General features: G+C 57.2%; 1 protein-coding gene across 1 annotated transcript in view; it reads right to left on the bottom strand.

The window, feature by feature from the left end:
- RNF144A (ring finger protein 144A) overlaps positions 1-14,680 on the bottom strand; it is a 71,009-nt gene extending 56,329 nt beyond the window's left edge. The window contains exon 1 of the mRNA XM_090280154.1: positions 14,619-14,680. The gene's annotated coding sequence lies outside the window, so the exon portion shown is untranslated. The remainder of the gene's footprint in view (positions 1-14,618) is intronic.
- Positions 14,681-14,700: the final 20 nt, after the last annotated feature.

Raw genomic sequence — 14,700 nt, 5'->3', positions numbered from 1 at the left:
ACTGCAGACGTTTCGTGCTATGAGACCATTCTGACTTCTGAGGTGAAATTCACGTCACCCACAATTAACCATTTTAAAGTTAATTCAGTGCCATTTCGTTCATTCAAAATGTTGTATAGTCAGCACCTCTATCTGATTCCAAAACATTCCCGTCACCCCAAAACACAGCCCGTTCCCCGGGGTCACGTACACCCCAGTCCTCTCTGCCCAGCTCCTGGCCCCCGGCAGCCTGCTCTCTGTCCCTCTGGTGTGACCTGTTCTCGATATTCCATATAAACGGAACAGTACAATAAGTGGTCTCTTGTGTGTGGCTTCTTTGCTACTTAATTCTTCAAAATTAAGATTTAGATAAACTTTTTCCTAGAAATAGCCCATCCAAGTTACTCATTACACTTAAAAAACACTTGACTGCCTGATATCTGTGAGTCAGTGTGTCGCGTCCCGTCGGAAGGATGAGAACCGTCCGTGCTGAGATTATTCGGATGATGACTTTCTGCCTGGCCGGGCAAGAAGCGACAGAGAACTGCAAACCCCCACCCGTGCGGACCAGCCCACAAAGCGCCACGAGGGACTGAGAAGACGCAGAATGCGCGTCGAAGCTGGACGGGGAAGGGCGGGTTTGTTAGCTCTCACTCCTGAGCTGGAGGCTCCAGGCCCCCGCCCACGGGACGGCCCCGTCTTCCGAAAGCTCGGGTCCCGCGGTGCCCTCTCCGCGGCCCGCCAGCACCTCCGTGGGCTTGTAGCCGCGCAAACGAGCGAGGCAGCAGCACGCGTGGGGCCAGGACGCCATCGGCCACGTCCTCACCAGGAAGGCTGGATGGGCCGATGATGGGAGAACTGAAGCCACGGGGCAGATCCCCGCGGGGACACCTGCAGAGCTGAGGTCAGAGAGCCAGGGCCAAGCCCCATGCACAGGAGGAGATGCCCCTGAGGCCCTAGCTGACAGGGACACCTGTGCAGGCTGGAGGCGGGGCGTGAACCAGTTTTGAGCGAGAAAGAGACTTCGAGGGGCCCCAGTCTGGCAGGAGCCCAGCACTTGGGTGAGTTTGACCTCCAGGAACTCCACCAGGGCCTCACAGTGAAGCACCAGGAAAATTCCACGCCAGGCTCAGACGAGGGAAGAGCATCCCCCGGAAACACGCCCAGAGTGGTCTGCGTAGGGAAGGCCCATTCTTCACACCTCTCCTAGGACACCTCTTAGGACACCCGAAGACGGCGGGGTAGACAGAAGAAAGACCCTGGGAGCATGTGAGACCCCTACGACCACAGTCCAGCTACTAGCCCGAGTCACCCGGCACCTCACACCCTTGGCCGTAGCTCCTGCCACCAAATGCCTCAGGCCCAGCTTTCAGCAACAACCACCAACCCCCAACGTGCCCGAGGGCAGGAAAGTCCCCGTCTGAACAGACGGAGCGCACATCGAAACCACACGCAGACGTGACCCAGACAAGGACATTTAAAATAACTACGATCAATACATTAAGAACTCTCATGGAGAAAGGTAGACAAAATGCAACAGCAAATGGGTTACATGAACAGAGCGATGGGATTTAAAAAAACAGTCACAGGAAATGCTAGAATGAAAACACAGTGAACAATGAAGCGTGGGCCTCGGGCTCATCAATAAACTGGGCAGAGCCCCGGGAAAAATCAGGGAGCCGAGGAGAGGCAACAGGAAGTTCCCACAGAAAACAGAAAAAAAAAGAATTAAAAAATAAAAACACCCGTGAACTGCATGGTGATTCTAAAACGTGCACCATCTGCATGGCTGGAAAACCAGAAGGGGAAAGAGGACAGAGCAGAAGAATATTTGAAGCAAGCATGGCCGGGCGACTTCCCAAATCGGTGACAGACACCAGCCGCAGCTTCAGGAAGTTTACAGAAGACCAAGGAGGATAAATAGCAAACGTGCGCATGGAGGCCGATCACAGTCGATTGCAAACACCAAAGACAAAGTGCAGACACTGATGAAAGCTGGAGCGAGAGGTGAACACTGTCCTGACAGGGGAATGAGTTATAAGACTCAGATCCGACTTCTCTTCAGAATCCATAAAAGCAGGAAAAGAGCAGAGTGTAACTTTTAAAGTGTTGAAAGAAAAATACCACCCACCTAGAATTCTGTTTCTGGGAAAACTATCCTTCAGAAGTGAGGGAGAAATAAACACTTTCTTAGACAAGCAAAAATTGAGGGGATTTGCCATTTGTTCTCCCTCAAAAGAAATGTTAGAGGTTCTTCAGAAGGAAGGAAAATTATATGTCAGACACTCAATCAACAGAAGCACAGAAAGAGAGAGAAGGAAACTATGAAGGTAAAATATCTTATTTTTCTTACTCTTAATTGATCTAAAAGAAAATCGTTTAAAGCAGTAAAAATAACAATGTATTGGATGATTAGAGCATGTCGCTAAGGGAAATAAATGACAGCAATGTCATCAGGGAAGGAAGAGGAGGATCAAAAACAATCCGTGATAAGATGTCATGACTACATATCAATAGTATGATATTTGAAGGTGAACTTGGTTTTAGTTAAAAATACATACAATGCAAACCCCAGGACAACCGCTGAACCATAAAATGTCTTTAAAAAGCATAACTGAATGCTAACAGGAAAGGTAAAACAAAATTATATAAAACATTCAGAATCAAAGGAGTCAGCAAAAGGGGGGGAAAGAACAAACAAAAAAGGTGTAATGAACAGACAATAACTACAGGCACGGAAGATGCTGACCCAGCCAGAACGACAGTCGCTTTAGATGAGAAGAGTTGAAATTCACCAGTCAACCTACAGAGATGTTCAGAGTGAACAGAAGGGCAAGACTCAACTGCCGGCAGAAACACACTTTAAACAAAGGGATTCTGTGAACAGCCCAGGGTTGGAAACGGACCTCACAGGCTAAGGCCAGTCACCCGGAAGCTGGAGTCCTCCATCCGCTTCAGACAACGCGGACCACGGAACAAGGCAAACCATCAGGGAGGAAGGCGGCCGTGCCGAACGACAAAGGAGGCCGTTCCCCAGGAACACATAACAGTACTAAACATGCCTGCACCTAACCGCAGAGCGTCAAAACGCGCACAGCAAACACGGACAGACCGTGCGCAGAAACAGACAGGTCGACTGCCACCATTCGCAGCTCTGCCACGCTCTTCAGGAACAGAGCGATCCGGCCAGCAGATCATCCGTGAGGACAGAGTGGACCTGAACTGCAAAGCGCTAACCATCGGCTGGATGCACTTGATACACAGAATATTCCATCCAGCCACAGGAGAAGACACATGCGTCTAGCTCCTATGGAATGTTTTGGGCCACGATCCATAACCTTAACAGGTAATAAAACAAATCAGAACTCATACAGAGTAAGCTTGCACACCAAAATGGGACTGAACTGGAAGTTCGTAACAGCAAGAGAGCTGGGAAGCCCCCAGCTATTTGGAGAGTGAACAGCGCATTTCTTACTAACTCATGGGCCAAAGCAGCGGTCTCGAGAGAAGCCAGGAGTCCTCGTGAACTGAGCGAAGATGAAAAACGCAGCTCACCCAAAGGAGCAGGAGGCGGCAGGAGCTCCATCGGGAACTTATAGCATTAGATGCCCTGCACAGGTTAGAAAAGAAGGAATCAAAGACCAAAACCCCAAGCTTCCTCTTTAGGAAACGAGAGGAAGAAGAGCAACGGAAGCTTAAAGCAAGCAGAAGAAGAGGCACAATGAAAACTGGACCCGAAAGCGGTTACATCACAAACAGGAAAACCACAGAGACAATCAACCAAGTCGAGAGCTGGTTCTTCGAAAGAGCAATCACATTGAAGAACGTCTAGTTGGGCTGACGGTTAAGGTTAAGATGGGTCCGTAGGACGGAAGGGGCGTGAGCCTTCAAGGAAAGAGCGTATTGCTCAGCTCAGCCCACGGCCAGGCAGGGCTGGATGGACCACGGCCTGAAGCGTCTTCACTGAAAACTGGACACACCGCCACCATCAAGAGGAAAACGTGGAAAGGGGGAAATAGAGCGTCACTGCGTTGGGACCGTCCTGTCTTCAGCTGAGAAAGTACTAACAGCCTTGGTGGGTCTAATACTTTCCATCCTCATGCGGCAGAAGCGCAGTGTTTTGTTCAACCAGGAAATGATTTCCAGATGGAATCCGAGCGCCTTAGACCATTTTTTGTCCCAACTCCCAGGGCCCTCACCACGCCTCCCACGTCATCCCTGGCTGCCTCCGTCCCTGGGGAAACCCAAAGGGTCACTGGTGAGTCCGACTTCTGGACAGACCTTCGCTTTTTGTGTTTGTGTGTTTAAACTTCCTTATTCCATCAAAGTTTTCTGTAACGTTTTAATTTGTTTAATCCTCAGAAGAGCCCCAAAGAAAGAAGTATCTCTAGGGCTACTCCCTCTTTTCAGGTAAGTGAAACGGGAGCGTTGGCGGAGGTCAGAGGTCAGCGGTCTCAGGTGGACTGAAGGCCCTGGCCTGGAGGTGCCGGCGACCACCACCACCAGGCTGTGTCCGAGGCGACCGTGCGGCGGCAGGGCCTCCCTGTCCCGGTTCTGACATTAACTGTCATTGCTCAGGTTCGCAGGGGTGTGGCAGAGAATGTGCCTGACGGCACCCCTTCAGGAGAAGCGCTGGTGTTTGCCCGGCTTCCTGTGTGTACGAACAACAGGGGGCTTTCTCGGGACTCCTCACTGCTCCCCGGGCCCCCGGCAGCAAACGCCCGCGGGAGACGCAGGGTTCACGTATTTGGGGAAAGCTGTACTGGTTGTTTATGAAATAATAAAATTGTGTGTGTTGGCAGGTAGGGTTGACAGCTTAACCAGGGTCATTTATTTCACTACAATATGAAATTGTAGGCCACAATAAGAATCAAACAGAGCAAAAAAGTCACACTCCTCATCCTGATTCCTTTCCTCTGCATATTTCCCATGTCTGTGCACATATCACACACACAATTCAGCCTCGTAATCATTTTCCCTGAATGGTCTATTGTAAGCATATCTCCACGCTCACAATCTCCAGAAATCTTACCTACTTAGAGCATAATATTAACCACATTTAGATGTTTTCCATGTGAGGCTGTCATTTAGAAGAGAAGGAGGAGGAGGAGGAGGAGAAGAAGAAGAAGGAGAAGAAGAAAGAAGAAGAAAGAAGAAGAAAGAAGAAGAAGAAGAAGGAGAAGAAGAAGAAGAAGAAGAAGAAGAAGAAGAAGAAGAAGAAGAAGAAGAGGAAGAAGAGGAAGGAGAAGCAGAAGCATTTGTACCTAAGGCATTTCTTTTCCCCCACATTTACTACCACTCCCTTGAGCTAGACCCCTCCCGGCCCAGGGTCTGAAGGAAGCGCAGGGCTGCAGATAAAAAGCAAGCCTTCTCCCTTCAGCCGGCCCCTCCCCCGCCCAGGCCTGGAAAGCCATTCCTCCCGCTGGGCCCACATGATTTCTATATAAACGCTTCCGGCTGCCGCAGGGCTCACGTCATCGTGTTCCTTGGAGCTCATTTGACTTAGAAGAAAATTACAAAATAAATAATAATTTCATGTTTACCCAGAAATTTTTTCTCTGGCCACCCAAGGTGTTTGTTTGTGCCGACGGGTACTCCCGGGGCAACCAGACTGCCTTGCAGATGAGCAGAGGGGGCAGGGAATGCGCGGAGAGTCCACCCCAGGGAACATCCGAGTGGCCTCGAAGCTCAGGTCACACCAGCAAGGTCTGCAGCCTCCAGATAATTATTTTTATTAGCAGCCCGGCTGAGGGGGGTACCGTTTGGTTCCAGTTTGTAGGTGCCGGCGGTGTTCAAAGCCCCCAAGGGAGGTGTTTCAGACAGGAGCTTTCCCTGTTAGTGTTCTCTTTAGAAAAAAGTCTTCTCTTTTTTTTAAAATCCATTTTTAAAATTTTTCAGTTACAGTTGACATTCAATAGCTTATCATTTCCAGGTGTACAGCATAATGGTTAAACGTTTATATTACTTATAAAGTGATCCTTCTGATCTTAATCACTTTATTAAAAACAAAACAAAAAAAAACACAGAGTTCAGTTAAACGTTTGATGCCCTGAAGCTGGGAATTCAAAAACAAGTAAGACAGCCCTTCCCACGCCCCTGCCGCATCCAGGAGAGCGTGACTAGCGAGTGCCAAGCTGCGCCGCGTCTCCACCGTCAGGGAGCGTGGGGAGGAAGGCAGCTCTGAATTCAGAGGCGTCTCCTTCCTCGGCCTCCCTGGCATCGTGCCCGACCCTAAGAGCGTCCTTTACCGTTGCAAGTTAACTGTCGTTTCGATATAACTGCGCCGTGAGTTTCAGCTGATGGCAGGACAGTTACGTTTTGTCAACACCAGGACGCGTGTGAACATCGGTTCTGGTGCGGCCGTTTTCCAACACGTCAGAGCTCATACCTGTTGCCAGGATTTTAACACGCTCGGCTGTGCAGAGCTCGCCAGCCTCCGGGGCTGTGCCTTCTGTCTCTGGGGAGGGAAGGGACGCAGACGCCATCGATGTCCCTCACAAAGTGCCAGAGCAGCTCAGGGTCCTGGTAAGGCCTGAAGGGACCACTCAGAGGTCCCGAGAGTTGACTGGGAAATCTGCAGGAGGGACGCGGAGGACATTCAGAAAAGGCAAGCTGCGGAGAGGCTGGGCTGGAGGGGAGGCAGGTGATGCGAGGGCAGGGGCGGCGGGATGCCCAGGACCCCAGAGGATGTCGGCGGAGCGCAGGAAACACAGCCGGCCGCGGGGCACAGGCCAGAGAACGGCACGGGAGGACCCTGTCGGCGCCCCACTGTCCATCAGCTGAGGGGGCATCGCACCATCGCTGGAGAAGGAGGCAGGTCGGGTGCGGGGCAGCGCGGCGGGGAGAGGACGCATTCCATGTTCTACGCTGAGACGCGGTGACGTCGCCGGGTGGAGGGGGCACAATTCACATGCAACAGTGGGCTCCGGGACGGGCTCCCCGCAGCCAGTCTTCCGTGAGCACCTACTATGTGCAAGGTGTGGGGGTGCGTCTGATGTAGAAGACAGGCAGGAGGAAGGGCCACGTTTAGGAACGCTCAGGAACAAGCGCAGCAGAAGCAGGAAGATGGGGGGCAGGGGGGTGCAGGAAAACTAGGACACGTGACGTTTAACCCGAGCAAACGTGAATATCATGGTAGAATTCACCAAGGAGCCTTGTCTGGGGAAACGTGGATCCCTCTAACCCTCACCCCTCATTTTACACGTAAAACAAAAAGCCTGAGGACTTTGGCAGCCGAGCGGATTCTGTATTGAGCTGAGTCAGTCAACCGTTGTCTAAACATTACAGGCTGCAGAGGAGAGGGAGCCCAGTCGCCCAAGGGGACGGGAATTTCAAGCGCCCACAACTGAGCTAACTCAGGACAGGAAACGAGAGCTGCCTGGGGACGGCGACAACAGCCTGGGAGCCAGGCCGGGACCTGCCACCGTATGGGCCAGCACCCCCGGTGGCTCTGGAGCGCCGGCCCCCTGGAAGGGCCCAGACGCGGGCAGAAGGCCTGTGAACCACCGAGGAAACACCCGTCCCAAGTCCCTCCAGATCACCCGTCCACAGAACGGCGTGAGCCGGCGTGTAATTTAACATTTTCTAGTGTCTGTGTTTACAAAGAAGTAAAAATGAGCAAGGACAATGAATGCTAGGAATATTGAAGCCAACAGGGCCCGACTGAAAGGATTTCGGCTCGTTGTCAGCATAAAAGTTCCTACGGAGACGGTTTACATCCTGGATTTGGGAACTCCAGATGCGTTCTAACGCACAGCGCGGCTCCCCGGGCACCGGCCACAGGTCCAGGGCTCTGGGGCCCCCAGCGGGGAGGGGCTACCGCCGGGGCAGCCACTCTGCCTGCCTGTCCTTGGTTTGCTCCTACCGTGCCATGAAGGGCTCCTGCCCTCCCCAGATAAACACAGTCCTTGAGAGAGCAGCCTATCTGCCAGGCCAGCAGGGCACAGCCAAGGCCTCCGATGCGTGGCCCCCCGGAGGAAGGCTGGACCCGCGGCACGCGGCCAGGGACTGAGAGAAAACAAGGTCACTGCCAAGGCATCGGGGCTTCGGGCCAAAGGAGAAAATATCCCGGGAGTGATTAAGGTCTGAACAGATAAGGACTGCTCCCCACGGCCCCCCGTGTGGCGGGAAGAGCCCATTCATTGGAGAACACGCTGCACCGTGCCCCTCCCAGGGCCTGGCTCAGGGAGCAAGGGGGCCGCTTCACAAACAGGGGACGCGGACGTGAGGTGACGTCGCTGGGTGGAAAGGGACTCCTGTGTCCCGACGGGCTGCCTGAAGCTGGAACTTATACGACCCCCGAAGTTACAGAGCGCCTGTCCCAGGGCTTGCAGAAGGCCACACCCCGTCTTGTCCTGGAAAGCTCGCGCCCGCCCTGCCCTCTCCACGCCCTCACTGGACGTTCCAGCCTCCGACTCTGGAAGCGGCCCGTGCCAAAGGGGTTTGGCCAGAGGAACGGGTAACGGACAAAAGGAAGAATACGCGGAGGAGGTGGTCTCTGGACACGGGTGTCCAGGGAAAAGGTGCCTCATCAGCTCAACAAACACTTATCGGGCACCTGGTAGTTGCCAGGCACTGTGTGGCCGCAGAGGGACACAGCGGTGCACGTGACGGGCTTGTGAGTTCTCGGTCCTCCCTGCCCCCAAAGCCACACAGGTTGGTGGAAGATTCCCGTGTCCCCGGCACCGAGGACATTTCAGCCACGGGCACCATGTCTGGACCCCATCCGTGAGGGGAGGGAAGCAAAGGCCGTTGATTAAAGTGCATCCTGGCCTCACACCGAATGGGGCTGCGTCCTCTCCTCTCCTTCCGGTTCAGTCCCCTCAAGGACGGGCCCCGGGGCTCCGGCAGCCCCGCTGTCACGACTCCTCTGGCTCCCGGGATGCCCCGGAGCCCAGACCAGTGAGACAGATGGAAGTGACCGCAGGGCTTTTGCAAAAGCCTGTTCTTTCCTGAGAAAGAGGGACAGAGGCAGGCAACACCCACCTCCCCCACCTCTCCTGCTGCTTTCCACACGGATGGGAGCCGGCCGCCCTGGGGTGCCCTCTGGGCCCCAGCTGCCTGCAGGGGTGGGGATGGGTGCAGAGGGAGCAGGCTAGCGAGAGGGGAGCAGCACAGGAGACCCCAGGTTCTCAGTGGCAGCACCGAGCAGCTGGACCAACGCCAGCAACCACCGCCTTGTCATCTTGTCACCGAGGAAACAGAAGCCCATTTGTACGAGTCCTTGTTAGGAAGTGGCCTGCTGCTGGACGAGCCCCAGTGACAGACACGTACGTGCAGACACGCACTGCCTGACCCTGGCAGAGGGGGGTTCGGGGTTGAATTGCAATCCCCAAAGGACATGTTGGACCCCTGACCCCAGGGTCTGTGAACGTGACCTTACTAAGTTCTTCACAGAAGGTCAAGTTAAGACGCAGACGCAATCCACAGAGCAGGCCCGGCTCCGACATGGCTGGTGAGCGGCCATTTCTGCCTGCCTTCGTCTGCTGGGACGATCCCAACAGAAATTCCACAGCATGGCTGGCGTATAAACAACGCACATTTATTCCTCCCAGTGCTGAAAGCTGCAATTCCAAGATCCAGGTGCCAGCAGAGTCAGTACTGGGGAGGGCTCACTTCCTGGATGACACTGTCCCCACGCAGCAGAGGGCCTGGGGTCCCTTTCATAAGGGCACTCGTCACCTCCTAGTCCCATCCCACCGGGGACCGTGGGGTCCCAGAGGGCCCTGGTCTCCACTGCTGCCCTACGCAGGAGGCCAAGGGGCAGGCATGTTGCTGCCAGCGGGCAGGACGAGGGGAGGACAGATGGGGACACAGAGGCAGTTTCTGGGGGTCACATGAGCCGACGGAAGAAAGATGCCTTTCTCCTTCTTTCTCTTACACATCCGGCCAGATGCACCCCCTGGGGCCGCCCACCCCGCCTCCCAACTGGCGCAGCTCTCGGTCCGGGGTGAGTGCTTTCTTGAGACCGAAAAGAAAGAGTGGCTGTGACTTCAGCAGAGAGAGCCAGCCCTGCCCCGTCCACACCGGGGACAGGGACAGTGGGGCCCTGCCAAGCGCCGAGGGAGAAATACACAGGGTTCGCCAGCAGTCCCAGGTCCTGAGCTGCCGGCTCTGAGCCTGTTCTGGGGGCCCCTTTTTATTCCTGGTCCCGGGCTATTAACCACCAGCGCACAGCTACCAAGCGGCGATTCATCGCTGGGACAGTTTGTTCCCTTGTGTCCTCGATCCCAGACCAATCAGCCGGCCCGAGGGTCTGCAAGCCTTCAGACGTCCCAACGTCCCAAATCAAAGTTCCTCTTGAGCCGCACCCCCTGCAGATGCTTTTGTAGGCGAACTGGCCCCGTGGCTGAAGGAGAGCCAGGGGGCCGGAGAGACAGGTTCCCGAGGCAGGACTGCGGGCGTTGCTGTGGGCTGCTCCGCAGGCCCGCGGCAGTGTCCTTAGCAGCTGCTATTTCAGCCCAGGAGGAACCACGGGAACCCACGCTGCCCTGCACTGCGCTACCCCAGCAAACACTCACCGCCCTGCACAGGGCTTGACACGCCCCCCGCCCCCCAAAGAGAGGACACAACACACAATGGACCCTCAGATCCGACTGCCCCAGCCTTGCTTCCTGATCCAGATTTCTCTACCCTGTGTTCAATCAGGGAACTAAAGTGCGTCTAGAAAGACCATGATAGGTGCTGAGGAAATGCAAAAATGAATAAATCTCTACCCTTGTAAGGCTTACAGTTTTGTAGAGGGAATAAGGCAGAAACCACTAACACGAGAGTTTTAAGGGCAAGTGCAGAGTCTGAGACCAAGTTGTTATGGAAGTGCCCGATCAAGGAGGGAAGTTTCCACCCTCGTGGGAGAAAGGGGGACCGGGGCCTGGAAGTGGGGGGTGGTGGGCAGGCAGGCATGAACCCAGGCCGTCTTTCCCACCCCTGGGATGCCAGGGCTGGATGTGTCGCCTCCAGGGGCCCCGCGAAGTGACGTGTGTGCCGAGCTGTGAGGCTCACCAGGGATTCGGCACAGACGTGTGGAGGCCGTGAAACTTGAGAGCAGGAAGGAGGGGTTGGGACTGAGCTGTGACGAAGCCCCAGATCCCACCCAAGGGGCGCACTGGGGACTGAACAAGCAGAGAGCTGCTGAAGGAGCCCCAGCAGGGCAGGGACAAGAGGCCCACGGACAGAGTGATGGACACCACAGGGATCGACGCACAGCCCCCCAAAGGCCAGCCCAAATCTGCACGGGTTCCGCCTTGAGAAGAAGAGGTCGCCCAGCACGGGGTCTGCGCATCCCCCCACCAGCTGGGTCGGCGGCCGGGTCTGCGGGGGGCGTGGGCAAGCCTCGCTGGGCAGGGGGCTGCCCGGGGCGGCACGTGGTGAGAGAAACAGGCAGAGAGGGCAGCAACAGAGGGCAGGTGGGGAGAGCCGTGGGCCAGCCCGTCCCTGGCCAGTGGACAGTTGTCCTGGATGCAGAGACAAGCCTGACGGGGTAAAGGGATGGTCCTCGCCGTCTGCACGGCGAACAGGGCAACGGAAGTCGGAGAGGCGCCCTCTTCTCGGGTGACGAGGCCGGCACGGCCTGCCCGCCTTCCAGAGCCCCTCACAAGGCAGCCGCCCCCAGGCCCCCAGGCACAGCGGCAGTTCCTGTCCTGCCCCCCTGGGAATGGCGAGAACGGACCCACGGCCGCGCACTGCGCCCCCCTCAGCACTGGGGATAGGAAACGCTAAGTGAGTGTTAACTACAGTTTCTCTCCAGTGCCCAGCACGCAGCGCCTACAGGGATAACGGGGAATACAGAACATACAAAATTAGTAGGTAAGAAAGGAAGTTCCTGCCCCCGGGAACGTATGTCTCCCCACTGCATCCAGCTTGTCATCTGGCCCCTGAGAGCACGCCCGGCTCTGGGGTCCACAGGCCCCTCCAGAAACAAGGGCCAGGGCAGGTTTCCGATTCCAGGGGCGAGCTGCCCACTTCAAAGCCTCCTCGCGCAGCATAACGTCCTTGAAAAAAGGCCTTTCTTCTTGCAAAAATCCTCCCCGGCGTGGCGCTGGGGGAGCAGCCCGCGGTGCCGAGGCCCCTGCGGGGGACCTTTCACACGTGTTCAGCCTGGGCTTGGAAACCGATTAGACCACCGCCTTCGCTTCACGGCTGAAGGAACCGGGGCCGGGCAGGGGGCTAAGCCCTTGCCCACGGTCGCCCGACTGGGTCACCGAGTTGCGCTGTCCAAGTTCTGTACTTGGGTCCTGGTCCCCAGCAGGTACGTGAACAGTTGCTTCAATCACGGTGTTCGTATAATCAGGAAGAGGCATCCGTGCGTGTCAGCAGACACAGCGGGAGGGGGCTCGTTCTGGGAATGATTAGCTCCAGCGGCTTTTCCAGTCTCCAAGCGAGGCACCTTTGACCTGCTTCTTGGATCTCTGAGGCAGGAAGTCACCGGCGTGACTAGGGAGAGGCTCGTCCTCCTTGGAAGCAGCCCACTCCGCTCACAGCCTCTAGGCCGCTCCTGCTGCCCCTACAGCCCATAAACCCAGGGGCGTCCTTGCTTGGCCAGACACCTGAGTGGCTCCAGCCCCCAGCCCCCAGGCCCCCGACACATCTCCACCCACCCCAGCTGGAGTGCACAGCAGGGACCCCCTGGCCTGGGGTCCGAACCTCTCCTCAGTCACAGGAGGGGCTGAGCTGGGACCCTACGCCGACCATGAGTCCTTGTCTAGGAGGACGGGCCTCCTCCTGCCTCTCCCACAAAGAGAAAGGCTCCCAAGAGGAGGCGAGGACAGCGGGGCCCCATCGAGAACCACAGTGGAAAAAGCAGGAGACGTGATGCCCAGCGCCCGGCCCTGCAGAGCGGCACGTTCACTGCGGGGACATCAGCGGCTTCCACGGAACTGTGTGTGAGGTCCCCGCCAACGCTCAGGCCAGGAGAGAAGCGCCGCGCTCCAGCCACTGGCCACCCACTTGTGCCGCAGCCCTGGAGTTCACCCTTCTTCAGTCCCCCTTCCCAAACTACCGACACGAGGCTCAGGGCTCCTTCAAACACGCAAACTTCCGGACTCCAAGGGTGCCGAGCCTGGACCTTGGGTTATCTGCACCCGCTTTTCTCACGAGGACCTCGACCCATGCCTGACCCGCTGATAAGCAGTACCGGTGTGGGAGTCTCCTTCCAAGGCTCACACTCCACACACGCCCCCTCGCCCAACACAGCCTGAGCCACTCCAAACAGGGCTCCGCTCCCTCCCTCTCCTCCTCTACAACCATCCGTGGCTCCCACTGCCACAGGATCAAGACCCAAGTTGGCCTGGAATTCAAAGATTTCATGATTTGTCCCCATCTGACCTCTCTGGGCATAATCTCTTGGCACTCTTAAAAAATAATAAAAGCTAAACTTAAAAAAAACACCAGGAAACTGCAAACGACCAGGTTCCTCTTGTCAGCACTGGGGAAGGGGCACCAATCACAGAGAACCTGGGCTCCGGGACTGCGGGACGGCTCCCCGCTCGCCCCTCTGTGTTGGTTCCCCGCTTGCTGGGCCAGCAGCTCCCTCTGGCCAGCGTCCCTTCTGGGCACCTTGCGGGGCTCCCCCTTCAGGCGTTCTCTCCCTTGGGGCAGCCCTGAGGCTCCCCTCTGCCCCTTCCTCCTGGCAGTGCCCATGGGCAACTGCACCACCTCCCTTCCGGCCTTTCACTCACAGACACATCTCAGCTGCTGGAGGGCCTCTGGCCAAGGCCCAGAGCTGGCAGGAGTCGCTGGACATGCCCTCCCTAGATCCCAGGGCCCCGCTCCCCGGAAAGGGCTTCCTCGCGGTAACTGGTCAAAGCAAGATTTGGGGTCACTTTCTGGTGCCAGTAGGACACCCCTGCCTCTGGGGTGGCAGGACCCACTCCCGATAGCCCCCTGGGGCTCATCTAACTGTCTCCCCCAACCTGCCTGCCACCTGGCACGAGGCGACCAGAGCGCAGGTGCTGAGGGGACACTTTTCAGTACCCTGGGGAAAAGGTGGAGACAGAGACCGAGAGAACACCTTGGGGTCACCAGCCCATGAGACCTGCCTATGGAGATCATGAGGGCACGAGAAAGTCACCTCTTCCTCCCCATGACCTGGAGCCTCCAGGGGCACACAAGACCCGGGCTGGGCGCCAGCATGGTGCGGGGGCAGCTGGGCGGCCACCGCCAGGAGAGAAGTGGGGAGCCCCGCCGGGAACGTCCCCAGCCCCTCAGCCCGGGAGGCTTGGCGGGAAGCGGGCGGCCGCGGTCGTGTGGGCGCCGGGGATGTGCAAGCGGAGGCCGCTGGGTACGCGCTGCCTCCCAGCGCCCCGCGGTGCGCCCACCCAGACCTCGCCCTCCGCGGCCTGTGAGCGGGGCCCGCGCGCCACCCTCCGCCGGGCCAGCCGAGTGAGTGCCTGGGACGCAGCGCCACAGACACGCGTCCGCGCTGGGGAGGTGGGACCCGCGGCCCCCAAGTGGCCGCGGCGCCGAGGCCACCCCGGGGCAGGCCAGGGCCAGGGTGGCGCCCCCGCACGGAGCCCACAGGTCCCCACAGGAGACCCCGATCCGAGCGCCCGGGACCCGGCTCCGCACGGCCACGTCGCTCGGTCCCCCTCCGCCGCTCCGGCTCCCGAGATGCCAACACAAAGGGGACGCGCGACACCCACCTGGTCCCGCGCGGCCCGGGCTCCGGGGATTGTCGCTGCTGCTCGGCCGCGGTGGAGCTGAGAGCGCTGCGCCCGCGTCTGC

Source organism: Furipterus horrens, unplaced genomic scaffold (assembly GCF_987537825.1).
Source record: "Furipterus horrens unplaced genomic scaffold, mFurHor1.1.pri manual_scaffold_6, whole genome shotgun sequence".
Taxonomy (NCBI): domain Eukaryota; kingdom Metazoa; phylum Chordata; class Mammalia; order Chiroptera; family Furipteridae; genus Furipterus; species Furipterus horrens.
Note: the sequence above shows the minus strand (reverse complement) of the source record. Positions and strands in the feature narration are given on the sequence as shown.